Here is a 24614-nt window from a genome sequence, read left to right on the forward strand (position 1 = left end):
GAATTTCCTCTTAAATTTCTTGCAGAGAGTGTATGAAAGTAATCATTTCTCCTGATTTGTGTTCATCAAGAGTATGTTTTTACTTTGTCTTTATTTCTGAAGGTTGGGAAAGGAAGAGAGCTTACCTGGTTTAGGGAAACTGCAGATTTGTAGAGAGTGGTTTTATAGGTTCAGGAGTGAGAACAGAAGTTTTCAAAACTGTCGAGGAGAAGAGTGCCTGAGTCTGTGCTGGGGGGTGTGCTGTGCGCATCTGAGTGGAGAGGAGATTAGAGGACCATAAAACGGAGAGTTATTTGCCTGCACAGACAGCAACATCTGTCTCTGGGAAATGAGATCAGTAGCTGAGGAGTCAGAGCCGGGTCCTGCTCCTCTGTGTCACTGTGGTCATCTGTGCACACACACTCCTGGGGACAATTGAGTGTTCCTCTTTGTGGCAGCTTCAGGACCCTTGGGAAAGGTTGCTAAGCACCAAATGAAGGCTTACTTGCAAAGTAAAGTTCTGATCCACTCTTTATTCTAACATGATCCAATCATGTAGCAAGGTGTAGAAAGACAGAAATGAGTCCAGAGGCTTCTATTTTGTTCCTAGCAGGAGTGTGCCACACAACATCTCACTGAATCTAGGTGATTTGTAAGTCAGGAAAACACAGATTATATTCTGTGACCTACACAGAAATTCTATAATCAGGCTGAGCTAACAGCTTTTACTGACCCTATCATCTGGGCTAAAGAAGACCAATATAATATTTATACATACTGCCACATAGATAGATGTATTAAATTACAACTGATGGCATAAATATGACCATTTAGTAGTCCATTTAGAAATATATTAAGAAGAAATTAAAACAACATACTATTTGAATAAAAAGAGTGAAATATGCCTCATTTATTGAAAATATACATATACGAGATAAATCTCTTAAAATTCCATGGCTAGTAACACTGAGCAATTATCTTCATGTCCGTGGGTGTTCATGTTAACAATTGTCTGGCTGATCAAGGTGGTCAGCAGGGTGGTTCTACTGCAGGACACTGAGCTTGTCTCCAGTCTTTGGATTGTGTTTGATGCGGAGGCAAGATAGTGCCCACTCAAGGCAGAGCATCTGTAGGGCAAAGTAGTAGGACTAAACAACATCGCGAAAGCAGGCTAAGCAGGCAAATGTAAGTCCAATCATCCCTAAACAGAGGTGCATACAATTTTAATCTATTCTTTTACTTTACTAATTTATGGTCTCTAAAATATTTACTGCATTTAATTTTCAAGGTAATTGTGCATAGAAAAATAATTAGGTTTTTCATAATTTTTATTTATACAATTTAAAATACTTTTCAAATGTAATTTTCCATTAAATAGAAATGAAGCTAGGTGTATTCTCAACATGAGGCTTTCTCCATTGGGAAAAGGAATATCTTTAGCCAAAGGTAAGCGTCCTTGAACACATAGCTTCTTAAAACTCCTGTAGATTATCTGTGAAGTTGTTAAAATGAAGATCAGCATCCAGTGTGTCTAAGATGCATTTGCTACTTTGTGTGTAACATGCTCACAGTGATGTTGATGATGCAGCTGGCATCGGGACAAATGTTGAGCAGCAAAGTTTTCATATCAAGGAAAAATTATACTATATGTAACTTCAGGTTTTCTTGTTTGTTTAGTCAAGAAAGGTTTTTCATTTGTTTGTTAAATGGTTGCTATAGATTCTAGGCTATTTTGTCATCTTTCAGTTTACTCTGTGACTTAAGAAAAATTGCTTTCAATGATCCCATACTTGCTACTAATGTGTGGAAGCATATTCAAGCATATTCTGAGGCCATCACATACCTGAAAAGTTCTGAGATTTGGGCAAATATTGACTTTATGTGGCTGTCAGAATTCAATCCCAACACCACCACCATTTCTGGCAGCAGGTTTTCCCAAACTGGTTTCCTCTCTGTGGTTTCTTGTAGAGTTACTCAATGAGGTGCCCTCCTATCATATTTCAAAGTCAGAAGAGGAAGATTCAATACTCATTGACACCTGCGGGCAGACACCTGGACAAACTGAGCAGTGGAGGATCCCTGGTGACGAGATGCACCAGCTGAGAACATCAGCACCCCCACCTTTGAGCCTCCAAGACCGGTCTGAGGACCACATGGCCAGGCAGCTCCTAACATCGATGGCAGAGAGACTCTGGCTACTGTCAGACCACCAGAGAGTCCCCTGTTTCTAGTATCAGCTTCCCTGACTACCCTACACCCAGGGTTGTACTTCCAATTCTAATTTCCTTTATTAAAACAATTCTTGCTTGAAATTTGTAGAGTGCCTTGTATTTTGCTGTATAAACCTGGACTGATCCCATAAAAGAGATTCCTCAGGTTCCATAATTGTTGTCCTTTATTAACTCAGGAAAAGCTGTGTCATGTCTGCACTGCTGAGGCTGAGGAGGAGGAGTTAGAAGGCAGAGGAGCCTCCCTGGCCCTGTCTACCAAAACCTTCACAGCTTGGCTGTCTCTAAGAAAAGCTCTGGGCAGATGGAGGCACCGGGAGGTGCAGCTCCAGGAGGAGCAGCTGGGGCAGCCCCGCCTCCCACATCTGCTTCCCTGGGGGGTTTTTGTTCAGCCTTGTAACACTGTGTGAGGGAAACTATTATATTGTTGACAGTAATATGTTGCAGCATCATCAGTCTCCAGGCCTCTAATGGTGAGAGAATAATCTGTCCCAGACCCACTGCCACTGAACCTCGATAAGACCCCGGGGTACAAGTTGGATGCTCCATAGATCAAGGACTTAGGAGGCTTCCCTGGTTTGTGCTGGTACCAGACTAAATTATTATTAATGCCCTGACTGGCCCGGCAAGAGATGGTGACTGTTTCTCCTGGAGATGCAGACATGGAGGATGGAGACTGGGTCATCTGGATGTCACATCTGGTACCTGAGATTGGAAACATAAAAAGAAACATGCATATAATTAATCATATTATAACACTACTTCCCTGAGGCAGTACTGAGCACACTGGCTGAGAACATTCCTGGTTCTCCCTCCTTACCTGGGAGGCAGAGCAGCAGGAGCCCCAGGAGCTGAGTGGGGACCTTCATGTCCATGCTGTGCCCTGACAGGGACTGACTCCTGAACAGGGTGTGACCAGCCTGTTGATAAGTCTGCAGGGCAGGGGCTGTGCTGTGGGAATATGCAAATCAGCAGGGGACGGGCAGGCTGGGCACAGCTGCAGGGCTGGCTCATCTCAGTGACTCAGGACAGGCCCAGGGTCCCCAGTGTCCTAGGTCAGACCAGGGCATCACAGATTCACCTGCAGACAATGTCTTTCTCCCTGGAGGACATTTTGTTAAAAAGGAAATTTGGGGGAACCTATAGTTAAAACTTGAATTGGATGTGGAGACTACATGAAGTGATATATTTCAAAGTTGTATGGGGCGTATGTAGCAGAATATCCTTATCTATAAGGAGTATAAAGTCTTAGAGGGTGGGACTTTCAGGTATTCAACATACTGTCAAATGTTTCCAGATGTGACTCTTGGGACACCACCACTGCATCTCCTGCTCACCTTCCCAGGCCCCTCTCAGCCTTCTGGTCATCAGCCCCTTCATCTACCTACATGGTCTCTTCTGAGTGACCATCCTCCCCAGTGGGAGAACAAATGAGACCACTCATCCCCAGGTGTATATTGAGGGCAGATTCCATTTTGGAAGGTCACCTATGTCCTCCTGGGTTCACTAGGAATGTTTGATATGACCAAAGGTGCAAGTAGGCAGGAACCTCACAAACTCTTTCCTCACTAAATCCTCAGAGCCCTGTGTGATGTGCCACTCTCCGTGAGCTTGCAGTGGCACCTTAAGTGCCAGGCAGATGTCCCTTCAACTCTGTGATTCTTCCTGAGACAGACATCAGAGCTTCCATCTGGGTTCATATCTCACCCCCGACCCCACCAGCATTAACACCCCAACATATGAGCCACAGAGCTGTGCACTGTGCCTACAGCTGATCCCCACCACTCGCTTCCTCTTCTGATTTACTTCCTCTGCCCAACGGCTTAATATTCTTCTTCTTCTTCAAGTAAGTATTGACTTACATAGTATCTTGTATTTATAAAAATTCTGTTCAATGTGGCGTACTACACTCACTAATTAATTCAGACTTTGTTCTTGTTTGCATATTTTAAAATGTGGTATTGGAATTCAGAAAACACCATTCTTTACTCAACCCATTTTGACTGAGAGTGTTCAAAGACTTCTGGAACTGGACTTTCATTCTTAAATAGATTTTCCAAAGTCTATCTATTAGTGAAGAAACCAAGACTGTGAAATGTTATTCTTGGCTACTCCCCTGAGAACAGTAGCATAAAGCCCTGGCCTGCTCTGGTCCTGGAGAGACACGTGTGCTGAGAATAAGGGTACAAGTGGTGAAGGGGTAAAGACAGATGTCATCATCACCAAATAGTATCTGGCTGCATATAGACTAGTGACTGTTACGCCCAGGCAATACCCAAAAATGTGCCACTGTTGTGTTTTCATGAATCAGCTTTGATTGGTTGACTGTTTTGCTAAATGAATGTAATTGACAAATGCATGCAAAGAAGAGAGGATTAAGATCAGCTTCAGGTGAGAGGATGCAGTCAGCTCTCCCTTCCTCCTGTCTGGTTGCTCAGAGGACACTTGGACCCCTCTAATCTGCTGCAGGTTCTGCTATGCTAAGGCTGCCACAGTCGATGTGGTCCCATGTATGGTGCCTGAGCCGTAGCCAGAAACTCATGGTCCAGCTGCAACTTGTTCCCCTGAGGTCTCCAACATCTTCCTCTTACACAGATTCAGAGAATACATTCTGTCTGCTCCCCAGTGAAGGAACAAATATGAGCAGCTGGGACAATCCAAGAAGGGAGGATTTTGTTTAGGGCTGCACCACTGTGAGAAGAAACTTTGTAGTTCGCATGAGGTCATAAACTCCTAAATCCTCAAGCTCCATCCACCTGCTGATTTTGAGTGTGAATCTGTCCCTGACCTGCTGCCACAGAACCTGTCGGAGGCCCCAGAATCCCAGGTGGTAAAGTTATAAATCATGCACCTTGGCGGTTCCCCCGGCTTCTGCAGGTACCAATGCCAATTGGTGTTTCCGTCGCTATTCAGGAGGCTCTGACCAGCGCTGCAGGAGATGGAGGCGGCTCTCCAGGGGTGACCAGCAGGGACAGTGGGGTCTGGGTCATCACAGCATCCCCACTGAAATAATGACAGAGAAGTACAAGGTTGTGCATAAACTTTATGAGACATACTCTCTATTTCACTATAATTTTTTTCATGCTAAATCAATTTTTGGTAATTTTGATTCAAACTCCAAAAACAAATATCCAGTTTACAAATTGAACATATTTACAAGGCCCAAAGGAACCTCTAGTAGTCACCTTCACTATCCTTCATCACCTCTTTCTGTGTCAGAGTGTTCAGCAGAGCACAAGTTATTCTTATTCTGGAATCTTCCTCACTCTGTCAGATCTAAATCTCACAGGCCCCATCCTGGAGGACAGGACACGCGCATCTAACAACACGCAGGGAATACACATGGGAGGCAAAGGGCCCTCTTCCTTCTCCATGCCCTGTCTGGATAGGCCAGGGCTGCCAGTCTGGACTTCATGTCTCCTCTGCAGCGTCTCCTTGCTAGAGTCTGCCAACAGAGGGCAGTAGAGGGAGAGGGGGACAAGAGCAGGAGAAGCCTCTTTGCTCCCTGTTGGTGTCTGTAATCTCTCCCCTCCCAGGAAAGCTCTTCACCTTGGCAGCTGCACTTGGTTTCAGAGGCAGAGGTTTGGGTTTCCAGGTGAGAGTGCACTGTCTCCTCAGAGATACCAGCATCCACTTGGGGAGGCCGAGGGCTTTTCCTCAGGGTTCAGAATCCTGTGTCCATGGGGGCCACCTCAAAGCTGCTGAAGTTGGACATGGTCCAGCTGACTGCACCCGGACTCACTCATATTTAAACACATTCTTGCAACTTTTACAGGTGATTTCTCCAGAGAAAAGTGGCCCAGGTGAGCTTCTCTGTCCCCTGAAGCCTGCAGGCCTTGGGAGCCCTGTCCTGAGGGCCCCTGCGGACTGCTAAGCCCTGCTGCCTGAGAACACTGCCTCCCCCACCCCTGTGCTGCCTGCCCTCACCCCACCCCTCACCAGGACCCAGGCCTGCTGCCCACAGGCCATCTGGTCAACCTGTTTCCTGAGACAGGTCTCAGCGATTTACCCTGACTGTAGACAATTCTGCTGCCCCTCAACATTTGTGCCCTGGGGCCTCATTTGCCTTACCCTAATTCCAGTCCTGACAGAAAGAATAGAGGACATAAGATGGCTTAGGATTCTGTATGTGGGAGGGAATAATGTCCTTAGAGTATGAAGGCAAAATAAATATGTTTTTAGAGAAGCAAAAGTTAAGAGAATTCATTGTCTTTCTGCCTGCACTGCCAGAGCAATCAGTGATCTTCAGGTGGAGAGGAATGATTCCAGAAAGAAACTCAGATATTCACATAACCATTAATAGGCTAAATATACCAGTTAAAGAAATCTTATTAAATCTAGATTGAAAAAAAACCATATATATTTTCTTAAAGACATAAGAACAGATAGTTTGAGAGTGGATAAAAGAGAACCAAAAGAAACCTGTTCACATCATTGCAATTGCGAATTGTGCTGCTATAAACATTTGACTACAGGTGGCACAAATTTAATTTTATACTGATAAACTCATTTCTTAGAATCATGTAAATGAATTTTCAGATTCAAAAGACATCTGCACTAGAATGTTTATAACAGCACAATTCACAATTGCAAACAATTGTGAATTGTGAATTGTTTGTGGAAACAACCCAAGTGCTCATTAATACATGAAGGGATTAATAAAATCTGGTGTAGGTTACCATGGAGTTCTACTCAGCCACAAAACAATTCTGCTCTAGCACCTCTTGTACTATCCTGGAGAGAGCTGGAGCCCATTCCACTAAGCGAAGTATTACAAGAATGGAGAAACAAGCACCACATGTACTCTCCATCAAATTGGTATTAATTGACTTAGCTGAACAACACTTAAGTGCACATGTAGTAGTAACATTGATCGGGTGTTGAACAGTGGGGGAGTTGAATAGTGAGGGGGGAGGATGTGGGTATATTCACACCTAATGGGTGCGGTGTGCACCATCAGGGGGATGGCCACACTTGAAGCTCTGACTCGGGTGGTGCAAACGCAATATATGTAACATAAATATTTGTACCCCTGTAATGTGCTGAAATAAAAATATTAAATACAATAAAAATGAAAAATACCAAAAGGTGGCTTTATCAGCAGGTCCCTCAATGGAAATTTTCAGATATGTGATGTAGGCAGAAGGACATTTGTTACTGATAGAAAGCTCAACATTTCTTAGATTTTAACAAGAAAACAGGTTTCTTGTCCTTTTTTCTACTTCATGCTGGCTGAGGAATGGGCATCAGGAAGCAGTGACAGTGGAAAGGGGAGGTAAAGCTGTATGCTGAGGGTGGCAGTGCCCCTGCCCACCTGAGTGACATCATCCCACCCCAAAGCCACCTCCCTACATCTGGACTGTTAAGCCAGAGACAGAGAAACCTGATCACATTTAGCCCATTGTGTTTCAAGGTTTCTTTGTAGCAGCCAATTCTGCTTTCCTCTGATTCATCTTGTATGCCCTGTCAGCTTTGGGAGACCATTTGTTTTTCACCACTTTGTATTGAGATTATATCCCTATAGAATATCAACATCATGAAGGATTATTTTATACATCCAACCACTTGAAAGGGGTTTAGGCCTTATTCCCTGACTCATATCAAAGCAGAAACTCAAGGTCACTAGGTGTTGGCAATCACATGAGGGCTAAAGCCAATTACAGCATTGCTTAAATCTTACTCTTCCTAGATACACTGTTTTCTCCGTTTGCATTCCAAGATACATTTTAAGTTCAATGATGCATTTGTTGGACCTTTAAATAACACATTAAGTGTCTTACACCCCATAATTTGAGGGCTCCAGTTGGCTTGATTTATATCTGAATTTAGCCCTACAACATTAATATATAAATGAAAGACACTTTGGAATTTCAATTGCACTTGCCATTGTGTTCCTTATCTTGGAGTAGACAATAGTCTCATTCATAATTTACACACTGAGCCTTCAGAAAATCTTGTTGCTCTGTTGTTTCAATCATTATTTCAGTCTATCTCATCTTGTCATGACAAGTGACTGACATGACTCAATATTAGGACTGATAAACTTTTAGAGCAATATTTTAAATGGAATCTAATGAAGGCATAAATTTTCTGTGCACTTACAGGAAAACCACAGAATTAAGATTTTTTAGGTCAGCATGATTTCAAATGAAAGTAATACTTTTATGTTGTTTGAAACTTTTGTTATAACAACATAGTACCAAATTTGTCATCTCCAAAATAGTATTTAGTTTAAATACTTTTAAAATTCTTAGAATTTTGGAGAGAAAGACATCTCATATAATTCTGTATTTTCCCTATGGTCTATGAGGTAAACTTTAGAGTCTGCATCTTTGAGTTTATGCTGTTTATTTTGAAAGCTCACTTTTGGAATTGCAAGAATCCCTTTTTATGCTGCCTAAGGTAATTGAGGCAAATAAAAGTCTTTTGGCACTATGATCTTATATCTACGAATAATTTACTAAGTCTATTTGAATAGTCTAAAATCAAACTTGTTCACTAATTATTCTTAGCCATACTTGCCCTGAGGACAGCTTGTGTAGATGCTTTCTCAAACACGATAGTGGAAAGGACAGTTTCCTGTGCATGGTGGAGGAGTAGCAGTGGGAAAATGAGAAAATACCAATTTCCCAAAGTTATCAAGAATTATCTTGTGAACATAAAAACCTCAACTGGTAATTTCCACTATGTATTCAACCTGTGTGGCCACTAATCTGCATCCATTGTCTGGTTGTCAAATACAGGCAAGACAGGCTGAGGATGAGCTTTGATTTGCTCTGTCTTTCATCATAGCTGGTTGCTCACAGGGCACTTGGACCATCCGAGTTCTCCTGCTGCTCAGGCCGTGCCTAGGCTGCGCAGATGATGGGCCTTAACATGAGGGACCTGAGGAGCAGCTGAGGCTCTCAGGGGCCAGAGTTCTCACCTGCAAACTCTCCCTGATTCTCCACCAGCCTCCTCTTCTGCAGACTCAGAGGACCTGCTGAGATGCTCCCCAGAGAAGCAGCCCTTGTGGGCAGCTGGGCCTCAACAGCAGGGAGGTTTGTGTTCGGGGCTGTACCACTGTGGGAGGATATTGTGTAGCCTGCATGCAGTAATAAACGCCGACATCCTCAGCCTCCACTCTGCTGATTTTCAATGTAAAATCTGTCCCTGACCCGCTGCCACTGAACCTGTCTGAGACCCCAGAGAACCGGTTGGAAACCAAATAGATGAGAGGCTGTGGAGACTGGCCTGGCTTCTGCAGGAACCAATACAAATAGGTGTTTCCATTGCTATGCAGGAGGCTCTGGCTAGACCTGCAGGAGATGGAGGCCGGCTCTCCAGGGGTGACCGGCAGGGACAGTGGACTCTGGGTCATCACAATCTCCCCACTGGATCCTGGAAGAATGAGAGAGAAGTAGTACAATGTTATCCATATCATTATGAGCAATTTTCAGGATTTTTCTCATGTTATTTATTTAAAGTTATTCTTTTTTACAAACTGTGATTCATATGATACAAATAAATTTTCTAAAATGAGCCCATTACTTATTAGGCACAAGGAACTTTGTTTTATAAAATGTTAATCACGGCCCTCATCATTGTAGTTTTTAGAGGGTTCCTTATTAGTCAAAGGTCAAAATATAAATTTCCTTCCCAGGAACAAAGACCATATGTCCCTAACACATGGTTACAATAAAGGTGAGAAGCTGTGTCCCCTCACCCCTGAGCTCACCCACTCCCTGTCCTCCTTCCTCATCTCCTTCTTTCCTTACCAGGGACCCAGAGCACCAGCAGCCCCAGGAGCTGAGCAGGGAGCCTCATTTTGAGAAGTTGGACTGAGGAGTCCTGGTCAGTCCAGGCCAGATTGGGGCTGAGCTTTATCTCAGACTCACAAGGGAAGGTCCTCCCTAGGGGACAGTATGCAAATGCCCTGGTGGGTGCAGTGGAGTGGAAACAGCCAATGGTGACTAGGAACCCCTCTTGTGAGCAAAGTGATAAAAAATTGTCTCATGCAGGAGGACAAATACAGCCGAAGTGAAATTTGTCTGTGGTAGGAAGAAGTGGGATCCAGTTATGAGTGTTTGAATGTTGGGCCAGGATACATTGAACAGTATGTGCCACTCTGAGAAAGCACAGGGACCCTGCTAATGTGTAATACATATATGTGTCTAAGGTTAACCTCTGAGAGGTGAATCCTATCCTGCTTGGACCCCTCACATCTAATCTAGATCAGGAAAGAGCCCCATCCAAACAAGTATGAATAGACACAGGACCTCGAAATAATAGGGCGGTTTTGAGTTAGTTCAAGAGTTGTCTGTTATCTGCTGTCACCTGGGTAACTATTCGAGGATGCTAAATGCAAGTGTTAGAAAATGTTTTCTCCAGGGACCTGGTGAAAACTCCATAGAAGTGTCTTGTCAAGGGCCTTGGCACAGAGAATATTATGTGTCTCTGATATTGGATAGCTAACAAGCTATCTTAAGTAATAGAAAAGTGGAAGAGAATTGTATCCCGCAGACAGTGAATAGAAAATTCCTGGTGATCAATATCTCATGGATGTCTCACCATAATTACCTCACATACAGCACATTAGCCAGAGGGATTTCTTAAGGGAAGAGTTTCCTACGTTAACGGCACAGAATTAGAAAGAAATACCTACATCGTTTTCCTGAGTGTTGTTTATAAAAATGCTTTCCACACAGTCTTTCTTGTTCTGTGGAATCAAGTCCTGTGAGGGGTTCTTGTCCACTCCGAGTGAGGACCCGAGTCTCTGCCTTGTACTGTTTGTGGGGCAGCCACAGCCGTGAGCTCACAGTTCAAAAGGAAATTCTGTATGTGAGGAAAGGAAGAAGTCGATCCACAGTTTTACATCTCAGGGTCATCTGCACCTATGGTTGGCTTTCATTTGAAGATAGTCACAGCTAGGGGATGTCAGTCTATCACACAATGATCATTAAAACAGGGGAACAACTTGGCTGTTCTTCCCTTGTCAGTAGTGCACTTAGTATTGAATTGAATAGTTCATGGCAAATGGCGCCTGCACCACCTTGCTTCACAATGAGAGTCATTGTCCTGGAAAATAAAAACAAAACAAAAAAACCCTGGAACAATTAAAAGAATACTTTCTCCTGCCATGTATTCTTGGGTAGTTTAGCCCAAAGTTACACCTAATTGATGAAGAACACAAGCAAGCAAACAAATACAGTTCTAAGTGTGATTCCACAAGAAATCTTGGTCTAAAAATCTTCTGGGAAATTAAACAAAATAAAACTTTTTAACAAGTTTGAAAGAGTTAATTTTAAAGACTAAGATTCATATTGACCTTTAAAGGTTGTATTCCATGGCAATAATATCAGTTGGCAATTACAAATAATGATAAGAGGGTAGAATTTGCTAAAAGTTTCATATTTAACTATTTAAAATTTGTATGCTTTTATTTCATTAAATGTTGTCAGTTTTGTGTATTTGCTTTTATTCATAAGTATGCTGGCCAATTCAATTCTGGTTCTTTGTATGGACTAAGAACCTAATTAACCATAAGTGAAGAGAGTCAAAATCATCAGATGGTGAAAAGAAAAAGAAACACAAAAATAACCAAATATGCTAATTAAGAAAACACGGTGGTATGTATTATCATTGGATTGGTTTTAAAGAATTATTTTGAGAGGATGTCAAAGAATCAGTTCTACCTACTAATCAATATGAAAACTTGAACTGTGAGAAAATAAAAAACAGTAAGCAATCTCTCCCATTTTCTTTTATTACAAGTCTTCGAGAAACCTTCTTTTCAAAATATTCATTAAGACGCTTGAATTTCAGAGAGTATTGCTGTTTGGGGTGAAAATTAGTTAAACTATTAAAAGTCTGCCGTCATGATTGGTTGTTTTACCTTATAATGTATTGCTTTTATGCATTTAGAAAGTGTAAAATCTTATAAAAATTCCTCTTTGTTCATGAAAGGCTTTAAAACTATCTACTGATATTTATTGGCCGGGCACGGTGGCTCACACCTGTAATTCTAGCACGCTGGGAGGCTGAGGCAGGCTGGTTGCTCAAGGTCAGGAGTTCGAAACAAGCCTGAGCAAGAGCGAGACCCCCGTCTCTACTATAAATACAAAGAAATTAAATGGCCAACTAATATATACAGAAAAAATTAGCTGGGCATGGTGGCGCATGCCTGTAGTCCCAGCTACTCAGGAGGCTGAGGCAGTAGGATCCCTTAAGCCCAAAAGTTTGAGGTTGCTGTGAGCTAGACTGATGCCACAGCACTCTAGTATGGGCAACAGAGTGAGACTCTGTCTCAAAAAAACCCAAAAAACTATCCTATGCTATTTATAGACTCAGAGAAAGAGAATAATATTCCTAATTTTAAGCAGGAATCTCTCTCTCCTATATGTCAGTACATTCCACCCAGGCTTCAACAACAGCAGACGAAGCTGGTCACTGCATATGGCTCACTGACTATAAGAGTTAAGGGCATAAAATAATCTTCATTTGTGTCCACCTGAGCAGCAGACTGCTATGTTTCTCTAATGTGGACAAAGGTCACCTGACTCCTATAGGTAGATTATGTTGTCAAGGACTTAAGGTAGTTGTAGTCGTGTCTTCTTTGCCTGTTGCTGTCAATTTCAGATCCGTAAAATTGGAAGCAAGTATATTATTGATAGAAATAGGGAAGAGAGTCTTGGAAGTGGAATTGTTCATGTCCATTGTGTGGAGTCAGGTTTTTGGGTTGCAGAGTCAGATCCTGAATATAAGGAGTTTGAGGGACCTGGGGGATGGTCGGGGTAAAGAAAGGACCACAGGGTGGCAGTAGCACACACAAGTGTGACTGTGTGAAGTGTGACAGGTCTGCAGGGAGAAGTCCCTCTCAGAGGGGACAGTCCAGAGGCTGAGTTGCCAGGGCTGCTTCTCAGAAGGAGAGGGGACACTGGAGAAGGGACCCTGTGTCACTGAGCATGTCTGCCTGAAACCATAATGTAGACACATCAGTTCCTATGATGTCCTTTCTCACTTTGTTTGGAATAAAATATGTGTGGCACGGAAACAAAAGTGCTTGAAAACTGATGTAACTTTTTGTGACCAAATATGATAAAAGTTATGAATGAAAATGTCACTAACTTTGATGGAAGTCTGCATTCCCAATGCTTACATGGGAAACCAAAAGTTATTGTTGAATAAATGAATAACTTCACAGAAAATATAAGCAAATGACATGACTCGCTCTTGGCACTAAAATTGTTTACAGCGGGACACTGGTCCTGCAGTCAAGAGTGATGAGTGTAAAAGGAAATTATGTTCCAACCACAGTTTGGATTTTGTAGGCGGTTGAAAGGGGAGATAGACAATGCCTCTGATGCACAGTAAAGACATTCATTCTGAGGGTGGGGTGTGATCTTGCTCATTTCATATGTCAGTTCAGTTAATGAGTAAAATATCTGTTTAATCTTTTCTCCTTACTTGAGCTTCCATAGCTACTTTCCCTTACTCATTAGTGCCTTGGTACACTCAACTTTTGATGAAACGACTGTTATTGAGGGATTAAGGATTCTGGATTTCAACTTCCTTAGGCCTGGAGTGCTGTTCTGTTCCCAAGACAGGCAGCAAAAGATTCTGATTCCTCCTCTCACTCTGGCTAAATATTCTTCTGAGATAGTCTCTTATTCTCAAGATTTAATTAGATGTGTACAGTCTGGTTGCCAATGAACCACTTTTTATGTATTAAAACTTGAATATCCAACACCTCCTGAATTTTCAGATAAATAATTCCACCACAAGAGTGAAATGTAATGTTAATCTGAAGTGTCATATTTCCTGGAAGCAAAGGGGTCCTTTGGAAATGGGCTCAGTTTTTCATTCCTTCACGCACACAACAAAATCTGAATCTGAATGGGCACTACTAAAATTCACTACAATCTGAAGCCATGGGCACTACTGTTACTTCATTTCTAAGCCATTCCCTGTGGTTCCATACTTATGCCCCTGTAATCCTCTTTAGTTACAATCAAGCAACTATAGTTCCAAGAAATAAATCCAAAATGTTTACTTATCAAATAGTAAAACTTGTGAAGGACAGTTTATGTAAGTGTGTAGACAGAAAAGAAGAGGTCATCATTAACAACTGTTCACATAGTTTGAAAAATGGCTGTGGAAGAGATAAAACTTAGACATGAGGCAGCGACTCTTAAGGTTTCAGCTCTGCTGCGGGTGGGCCAGATGGCATGGTGTTGGTCAGAGCATTGCCCCAAATGCACCTGCAAAGAGCAGAAGAAGTATGCGGTATTATGCACTTTCTCTGTTCAGCCAGGCTAAGCTAGTTTTTGTTCTGGGTTGCAGCACAGTGGGAGGATAAGAATAGCCCTGTTGACAGTAATAAGTTGCAGCATCTTCAGCTTTCAGGCTACTGATGGTGAGGGTGAAATCTGTCCTAGATCCACTGCCACTGAACCCTGAGGACACGGACTGGGTGGCATACTTTACGAGGAGCTTTGGAGGCTGACCTGGTTTCTGCTGGTACCAGTGTAAGTTTGTGCCAGTACTCTGACTGGCCCTGCAGGTGAGGGTGGCTTTCTCTCCTGGAGTCCCAGACAGGAAGGCTGGAGACTGGGTCAGCACAATCTCACCCCTGCAGGCTGAAACCACACAAAAACCATTAGCAGAACAGAACTCATGGTATATCAAAATCACTACTAAGTTAGTTAGACAAGAGCAAAGAATATACATTACTTAGAAATATATATATATAAAAGGCAAGCAAATTGCATTCTATATGGTGCAGCAATCCAATGAAGAAAATTAGTGATTCAAAGAATAACTATTAGCTCTGTTTAAATATTCTCACCTGGAGCCCAGAGGAGCAGAAGCCCTAGGAGCTGCAATGGGGACACCATCTTGATGGGTTTGACTTGTCAGTTTTGCTCATGCCACATCTCAAAGCAAGAGCTTCTTATACAATTCTGAGAGGCAGGCCCACTTTAGGTGTAAGAGGAAAGATATATGCAAATTATGAAGATTTCATATTGATTCAAATATTCAGAATTTATATTTGAAAGAGGAGTGCTGTACCCTGCACCATCTGTGAGTGTGCAAGGTGTCCCTCTGCTGGCCATCTGCAGATGAGCAATGCTGAGGTTCTGGCAGAGCTACTTCCAGGCTTGACCAGATCCAGGGCTCAGCAGCAGAGCACAGCGGGGTGAAGACACAGCGTATGGCAGCCCTCTGGTAGGGTTTGCCACCATCTGAAACGAACAGTGGCTCACAACCTCAGTTTTAGCCCAGGGCTAGGTTAACTCTCCTGCTCTCCGTCAAAATGTCAGCTGAAGAAACTTTGATCACGTGGACATTCCACAAAGCATCACCCCCTACAACACTATAGTGATGACATCATGATGATTAGGTGTGATGAGTTGGAAATGTAAGGATGACGTATATTTTGTTAAAACACATGCTCCGGAGGGTGGGATGCAACCCTGTGCATTTCAAAGGCCTGTCACATTGGTGAATATGCCATGGGTCCAGATAAATGAAGACATGCTAGATCATCTCTTTCAAGGTAAGGACAAATAATTGCATTTTGAACCCCCTACCCCTGAGAATAATGCCCAGGATAGGGTAGGCCTCTCTAGAGTGTTGAGCCAACTTCCAACTTGGATACACTATACTATTCCATTTATCAACTAATTTGGAACACTGCCTTGAGTGGGCTCAGAGAAGAAGACTCCACAATAGGTTTGAGTTTTCAATACAAGTGTCTCTGTCACCTGCACCATATGAAGCAGCACATTACCTGGTACTAGATACATCCATATTAGATTAGGACACCGTGTCGACTCTCTAGAAAGGCCCGAAAAGGAGTGATACCACAGACCTCTAGGGTTCTAGAGGAATATAATGCCTTCCCCAGAAACCAAACTAACAAACTATTCCTTGTCAAAACACAGCTCCCAGATTCTCACAGGGTCCTGGTAGACTTGCCTATGAGGCTTTAAGTAACTGTGTGACTGAGCTCTCCCTCATAAACTGGGAATGTCAGTCTCACCAATGCACAAGGTTAGGTGAGGCTCAGCAGGACTGCATATTAGGAGGAAGATGGTACTTTTGGAATTAAGTTGCCAGTAGGTTTAGAGAACATGCCTCATTCATGTGGGCAGGTGTTGCAGTTCCCCTTGTCACTTTCCTCTCTTGCTCCATCTCCTCTGCATCAGCTCACTCTTATTACCTCATGGGTTTTCCCATCAGCTAATGCAATAAAGGAAAATAAAAAACAAACACATATACAAACAAACCAAAACAAAGAAGACTGAAAGAACAATGCTGAAAGCTAGGATTTTCATAGGTTTGTGCGTAAGTAAAAGTGAATTTCTCCCACACTATGACCATTATCATGAGTGGCTGTGAAATTTTATTTTGACTTAGCAGATATTTGAGCAAAGCATTTGGTCATCAACCTAGTGTGGATAGAAGAGTGTGCTGAATTAAATATACGTACGCATGGATTTCCTGGATAGCTGGTTGTTTAAGGTTCTGAAAAAATATCATAGGCAAGAAGCTATAGAAAAGAGGTATGTAGGGCACTCACATGAGTGGGCACTATGTGTGCAGAACTTTATTTATTATGTCAAACAGCAGATAATATCTACTGCAAATGAGACATTAAGCAACCCTCCATACTGGGAGACTCATCCACCACTAAGCTGATTAACTAGACTCAATCTTTTTAAAATTTTTAATTTTTTTTTATTTTAGTGTAATATGGGGGTACAAGTGTTAAGTTTATGTATATTGCCCATGCCCCCCTCCTCCCTCGAGTAAGAGTTTCAAGCGTGTCCATCCTCCAAACGTTGCACATCTTACTCCTTTTGGTTGTATATACCCTAGACTCAATCTTTTTTTTTAACATCCGTGGTATTTGGGCACTAGATTCTTGAGCAGAGTCGCCATGGTGATCCTGATGGGGCTATGCGGGTGTGCTGTGACAGGAGCCATGCCTCACTCCCGCTGTCTCCACCTGTGTTGACCCAACTGCTCTCAATTCTGGGGACCTGACTCCGCAACCAGCAAAGACAAATGTCACCAGGCAGTTGGTGGTAATTTGGGATTTCAGATCACTTTCCCCTGGAGGTGGCTGTGTGCATCCTTACTAGGATTCTCCTGTATTATGGTAATGTGTTTGCTTTTACTGCTTACAGAACACTGGCCACCCTAGTGCTAAGAGACTGTATGTTTCACTGATACAGAAAACTTTCAAAATCTGGGTCATACTTTGGGAAGTAACCCCTGAAGACTTATATGTTAAAATCATCTTAAAATGATTTCAAGCAGCCCTCATAAAAATGCATCAATGAACAATTGCAAACGTGCTTGATATAAATGAAATAATGGAAAACATCAGGAAGGAAATACAAAATATAACAAAGGAAAACATGGAAATCTTAAAACTGAAAGATACTATCACCATAATGAACAGCTCTGTAGATGGCCTAATAGTAGGATAGAATGTACAGAGGAAAGAATTCTTGAGGTGGAAAATGGAATAACAGTAATGGCCCAACCTAAACAGCAGTGAGAAAATAGACTGAAAAGAAAATGAACATAGACACAGGATAAACACAAAAAAATCTACACCCTGACACAACATACCTAAACTTCTAATAACTAAACACACACAAAAATTATTAAAAGCAGTATGAGAAAAATTATTCTTTATCTCTAGGGGGAAAAAAAACTTCAATCACTCAAATTTCTCTTCAAAAACCATGAATGTCAGAAGGAAATGACACATTTTCAAGTGCCGAAAAACAAAACAAAACAAACAAACCTGTTAATCTAGATTTCTATGCCCAGTAGAAATGCTCTGCAGGAATCAACAAGAAATCCAGAATTCCTCAGTTGTAGAAAAACTAAGAGAATTTGTTCCTAGCAGTCTCACCTTAAACATGGCTAAAAGGAGCCCCAGAAAGGTAAAATCAATGACAGAAGAAAGAATCTTGAAACATTATGGGGAAGAAAGACTATAAAAGATTAAAAGATAGATGAATAAAATGCACTTCTAAATAATGTGCGATGTTTGTAGCAAAAGTTTTAACACTGTCCGATGTTGTTCCCAATGTCTGTAGGGGAAATATTTAGGAAATTTCTACTATCAATGGGGAGGATAAAGGGACATAAAGGAATGTAAGCTTCTATATTTGATTTAAATGGTAAAATATTTACTCCAATGTACTGTGATACAATATACATATAAAGGAAATACCACAGCAAGCATTAAAAATCGTTATAAATAGAGATACAACAAAAAACTATGAAAAATAAGAATGCAATTGTAAAAACTTTCAACCTTCCCAAAGAAAGGCAAGAAAAAGAAAATGAAGAAACAGAAAAAGGTTTACCAAATACCAGAGTGAGTACAGATGTAAATCCAAACATATCAATAATTACATTAAATATATGAAGTAAGAAATTGACAAAATCTATAGGAAAAGTCACTCGCATCAAATATAACAATAAAACTAGCTTGAATATAGACGAAAGGAAAAAGGCATACTGTGAAAATATTAATACTAATAAAAAGAAAGAAGGAGGAGCTAATATTGACATCAGGGAAAGTAGACTACAGAGCCAAAGAAAATTTCCAGGGAAAGAAAGGTGCACTACATAACAAAAATAAAAAGAGTCATTCCAAAAAGAAGACGGAGCACTTCTGAGTGTGTATGGACCAAACAACAGAGCAACAAAGTACAAAAACCAACAGAACAATTACATTTGGAGATTTGGACGCCCATTATCAACAATCAATAGGACAACTAGACAGAAAATCAGCACAAATATCGAAAGACTCTATATCATCATCAACCAACAGACATTTATAGAACACTCCAACCAACAATAGCGGAATTCATATTTTTTAAGTGCTCATAGAACAGATAGCAAGATAGGCCATATTCTGTCCATAAAACACCTTAACACATTAAAATTGTTAAAAGTATAATATGTGTATTTTCTGACCACAGAGGAATCAAACCAGAAATCAATAATAGAAAACATAACCCAAGAATTTCCAAATACGTGATAACTAAACAACATAGTCTTTTCTAAGAATCAGCTTTTGTTGTGCTTAGTGTTCACTATTGCTTTTTTGTTTATAGTTTTTCTGATTTCCACTGTAGTATTTATTATTTACTTTCTTGAGGTTTTAAATCTTTAGGAGTTAAATTGCTCCTCATTTTGTAGTTTGGTAAGGTAGAAGTTGAGGTTATTGATTTTAGGCCTTTAGTTTTCACACAGATATTTATTTATGCACGTGTGCGCACACACACACATACACACAGATGCATATGTATGTGTGCATGCGCGTATGCTTATGTTCATTTCAATACTATCAATTTCCCTCTAGGCACTGCTGAAAACCTCTGTGTATTTTTTTCTTCTGAGCCCAAACTACACTCATCTGCAAACCTGACGCTTTATCTACGTGTTTATTGGCCACGCAAACTGGAAGTGAACAACAACAACAAACTTCTCTTGCTTTGACCCTAATTTATTTGGCTGATATTTTATTTGATATCAGTAAATCACAATCTAACTACTGGCTTAAGGTGAAAACCTTGGAGTCATTCCTACTCCCTCTTTCTCTCACTTTGTACATCAGAAAGTCTAATGGACATTAACTCCAAAATATGGCACCGTCTGCCTACATCCCCAGTGATCTCCACTGCCCTGAGTTTAGTGTATGCCAGGAGGCACTCTGCCCTGCCAAGAGTTCTTCCTGTTCCCCACGGCCCAACCGGAGTGGTCAATTGTTAAAAACTAAATCCTATCATGGGAGTGCTCTGTTTTAAAAATATCCCATAATGCCTCACTGTGCTTTGCAAAACATTAGTCCCTGAACACTATGAAGGCCTCCTTGATGTCACTCGTATGTCACGTGTGCTGATCCTTAAGACACTGAGAGAACACAGCTCTGACCCACCACCTTTGTGACTTCTTCTCCCTTGTCCTGGTAGTTTGTTTTTTTTAAAAAAAAAACAAAAAAAACAAAAAAACAAAAAAAACAAAAAACATGTTCATAATACACTAGAAAACTATGGAAGAAATGAAGACTAAATAACCTAAAGTTCCAGAAAGAAATAGGCCTTCGTACGTGACTTTGATTTCTCCGGTCATTTTGTTCCCTACTGACATTTTCCGAATTTAAGATTAGCAGAGTATCTCACTTGGCTGTGGCCAGGGACTCTACTGAGGAAGAGAAGACACTTGAGCTTCAGCAGGTGCATGGAGCTGCCCTAATAGATTAGACACAATCTGAGCCTTAAGCCTCACACAGGATTTTCCTTGGGACATTTGATGAGGTCTGGGATGGGAAAGGTGACTGAATGGATGAGCCAACAAGACCACCAAAACCTCCCACATTCTCATGGGTTTCCCTTTCATAATGCTGCCCTGACTGTCCTCTAGCTTTGTCTGAGGCATGACTCTTGGCACCCCACATTGCAGCTCCTGCTGACCTTCCAGCCCCGGCTCAGCCTTCTGGGCAACATTCCTTTCCTCCCAACTACCTGGTCTATTCTGAATGACCCTTTTTCCAATAGGGAACTAAATGAGACCACTCATTCCCAAGCATATCATGAGGATAGAGTTGACCATTGGAAACCTACCTACACCTCCTCTACTGGGTTCACTAGGAATGTGTGATATGACCTAAGGATCATTTGGAAAGGAATTTCACTGACCCTTGCATCCCTGATGCACTAGAATCCTGCCTGATGTGCCATTTACCTAGGAGCTTGCAATAGCATTAGGGCAGAGAATTGACCTCCAGGAAGGGGTTTCTTCAACTCTGTGATGCCTTCCAGAGAACACATCTGAGCTTGTATCTGTGCTCATATCTCAGCCCCAACCCCACCAGCATCAACATTCTAAATATGAGCCACAGAGCTGGGTGCTATGCCAAGAGCTCACGTCTACCACGTGTTTCACCTTCTGATTTACTTCCTCAGCCCAAAGTCTCAAGATTCTTCTTTTTCAGACAGCAATAATTGGCTTACACAGTGATATGGTTTGGATATTTGGCCCCTTCAAATCACATGTTGAAATTTGATCCCTAGTGTTTGAGGTGGGGCCTGGTTGGAGGTGTTTGGGTCATCAGAGAAGATCAATCTGGAAAGGCTTGGAGCTCAACATGCGATGGGTGACTTCTCACTTGTCAGTTCACATGAGGGCTGGTTGTTTAAAACAGGCTGGCACCACCTCCTCCCTCTCTTGCTCTGTGTTTCACCACGAGAGGTGCTTGCTGCCCTTCACCTTCTACCTGGATTGGAAGCTGCCAGCAGCCCTCCCCAGAAGTACATGCTGGTGCCACACTCCTGATCCAGTCAGCACATCCATGAGCCAAATCAGTCTCCATAATGTTTAAATCATCAGCCTCAGCTATTTCCTTTATGGCAACACAAAATGGAGTAACACACACAGTACCCTGTATTATACAAATTAATTTTAATATGGTGTACTATGCTCTCTAAATCATCCAGTGCTTTTGGTTGCATTTAAAAATGCATCATTAGAATTCAGAAAAACAAAATTGTTCTTTGTTTTTACGTGTTTTGACTATGATTGTTGAAAAACTTTTGGTTCTAGTTTTAATTATTTAACTTAACAAAGTCTGCTAATAACAAGACCAGGAATGTGACTCTATTTTCTTGGCTACTCCCCCAGAGAACAGTCATATAACATCCTGTTCCTGCTCTGGTCGTGGAGAAGAAAGTGTACTAAGAACAAGTACCAGGCAAAAGTGGCCAAGGAGAGACACACAGTACCTTAACATCACCAAACATTACCCTGCTGAATATAGACTCGTAACTGCTAAGCCAAAACAATACCAAAAAATGTGGCACTATTGGACTGTCATAAATTGGCATTAATTGTGTGGCTTCTCTGCTGAGGAAATGTAACTGACAAGTGCATGCAAAGCAGAGAGGATTGAGCTTTAAGTCAGAGGCTCGAGTCAGCTCTCCCCTCCTCATGCCTGGCTACTACTCGGAGGGCACTCGGGCCCACTCCACTCTGCTGCAGGTTCTGCTGTTGTGAGGCTGTCACAGCGGATGGGGTCTTAAGTGTGGTGCTTGAGGTGCAGCCCAGGTGCAGGTCCAGCTGCGACCTAGTCTCCTGAGGTCTCCAACATCTTCGTCTAGCACAGATTCAGAGACCATACTCTGTGTTCTCCCTAAGGAAAGGAAAATTAGGGCATCTGGCACAATTGAACAATGGAGGTTTGTGTTCCAGGCTTTATCGGTATGTGAGGAAATTACAGAGCTTGTGGGTAGTAATAAACCCCAACATCCTCAGCCTCCATGCTGAGGAGGAGGATTTTAAGCATGAAATGTGTCCTGACTTGGTGCCATGGAAACATTCTAGGAACCCAGGAAACTGGGAGGAAAACAATAGTTCCAGAGCCATAGAGACCAGCCCTGCTTCTGCAGGTCTCAATTCACATAGGTGTTGCCATCGCTATGCAGGAGGCTCTGACCAGCACTGCAGGACACGGAGGCGGCACTCCAGGGGTGACAGGCAGGAACAGTGGGGTCTGGGGCATCATAATATCCTCACTGGACCCTGAAATAATGAGAGAGAACTGCAAGGTTAGTTACAAACCTTAAGTGCAATTTATATAATTTTTAATTTATTATTTACTTCAGGCTAAATCATTTTTCATATGTGTGATTATGATTCATTCCCCAGAAATCTCTCATTTCAAAAACAGTCGAGGTTTACGAAATACACAAAGGCTGCTAGAATTCTCTTATACCATCCCCAATCTCTGTGTCAGAGTCTTCACCAAAGCACCGGTCCTTCCTCCTTCCGGAACTGTTCTCACTCTAAGATCTAAACTCACCTGCCGCATCCTCAAGAACAGGACACGCCAATCTAACACATGCCCAGAACACACATGTCAGTCAGTGGGGCCTCACAGCTCACTCTCCCGCCCCATCTTCCTTCCTCTTCTCCTTCTGTCCTTACCAGGGACCCAGAGCACCAGCAGCCCCAGGAGCTGAGCAGGAGCCTCATTTTGAAAAGTTGGACTGAGGAGTCCTGGTCAGTCCAGGCCAGCTTAGAGCCCAGCTTTTATCTCAGACATACAGGGGAAGGCCATCCCTTGGGGACAGTATGCAAATCCCCTGGTGAGTGCAGATGTGGGTAGAATCAATGTACAATATTTCTAATACTAAAAATGTATCTTGCTCTCCACTATGTTAACAAAGCATCATGTGGCCTGACACAAAGGAAGAAACATAATAAGCCATCAGCCAAATCTAGTCACTTCACACTGTGCATAACTACTAAGAGACTGTAAGGGGTGAAAGAATAACCTCTATTAGGTCCAGAATTGAAAGAAAGGGAAAGTCAAAGTAGGATTGTCAGACAATATTATCATGTGAGACTCTTGTGAGATTCGACTTACTCAAACACCAAACTCGTGCAGTGCAGGCAGCTTTCCCTTCTCCTGAGGGCTGGTGAGAGTGGTGCTGACTTGGCAAAGGCAGGAAGGGCACTGAAGCTCATCAGTGGCAGGAGGTGATATCACGACATACTAGTGTCCCCTCCCGGTGGCATCACTGAGCAGCTGTGCAGCCTTGAGGGTAGCAGGGAACTGAGTGGCTGCTCCAGGGAGGACGAGGCAGCCACTGCCTGGAGGGTCTGTGGGTGTGAGAGCCCTGAGTGGGGAGGAGGAAGAGGCTCTGGGACGCTGTCCTAGAGGGCCCTGTCCCCTGTTACAGAAGAGGAACCGGTGCCCATTGATGAGGCCTCTGTGCCCCGTCCCCAAGGCTCTGCAGCCGCCTCCACCTGCGCCAGCCTGGCTTGGACTCGTCCTCTGGGCACAGCTGCTGCTCCTGCCACAGCGACAGGCTGAGCCTCCTGGGAGGTTTGTGATTGGGGCCGTCACTGTGCAGGGCCTGTCATGTCCTTCTCACAGGAGTGTGTGTAGTGTCACAAAGATCAACATGGTTTACTAGACTAAATCACTAGAATTTTGTTGAGATATGTCTCTCTTGTGAATATATTTCATAGACTTTTTATTCTTTGTTTTACAAATCCTTTTCTATAGACCACTTTTTCTTTGTGTTTTGGACTGTTTTGATAAGAATACAGTTATAAATACACGGGCCCTGGTCTCCACTTTACTGATTGTGGGAGTGAAATCAGCAGATTTTTGACTGGGTGTGTCCCCACTTGTGAATGTACATGTAGAAAAATACTCTGAAGATTGTCATTCTCTGTATGTGTTAAAAACTCCTTCCTATATAACATGTTTCCCTTCTTTTTGTTTTTGTATTTCCACTGAAGAATACAAGTTTAATTAGACTTATAGTGGAATCCATTTTCTTAAAATTGACAATCATGTCTGGTGAGCAAGTGATTTGACCATAT

At 42.3% G+C, this 24614-nt stretch overlaps 1 gene segment (V, D, J or C); it reads right to left on the reverse strand.

Annotated features, from left to right (window-relative positions):
• The window catches only part of LOC105856880 (immunoglobulin kappa variable 2-28-like), a 339993-nt gene that overhangs the window by 247590 nt on the left and 67789 nt on the right, over positions 1–24614 (reverse strand).

The sequence above is a fragment of the Microcebus murinus genome, chromosome 3 (assembly GCF_040939455.1).
Source record: "Microcebus murinus isolate Inina chromosome 3, M.murinus_Inina_mat1.0, whole genome shotgun sequence".
NCBI classification, from domain to species: domain Eukaryota; kingdom Metazoa; phylum Chordata; class Mammalia; order Primates; family Cheirogaleidae; genus Microcebus; species Microcebus murinus.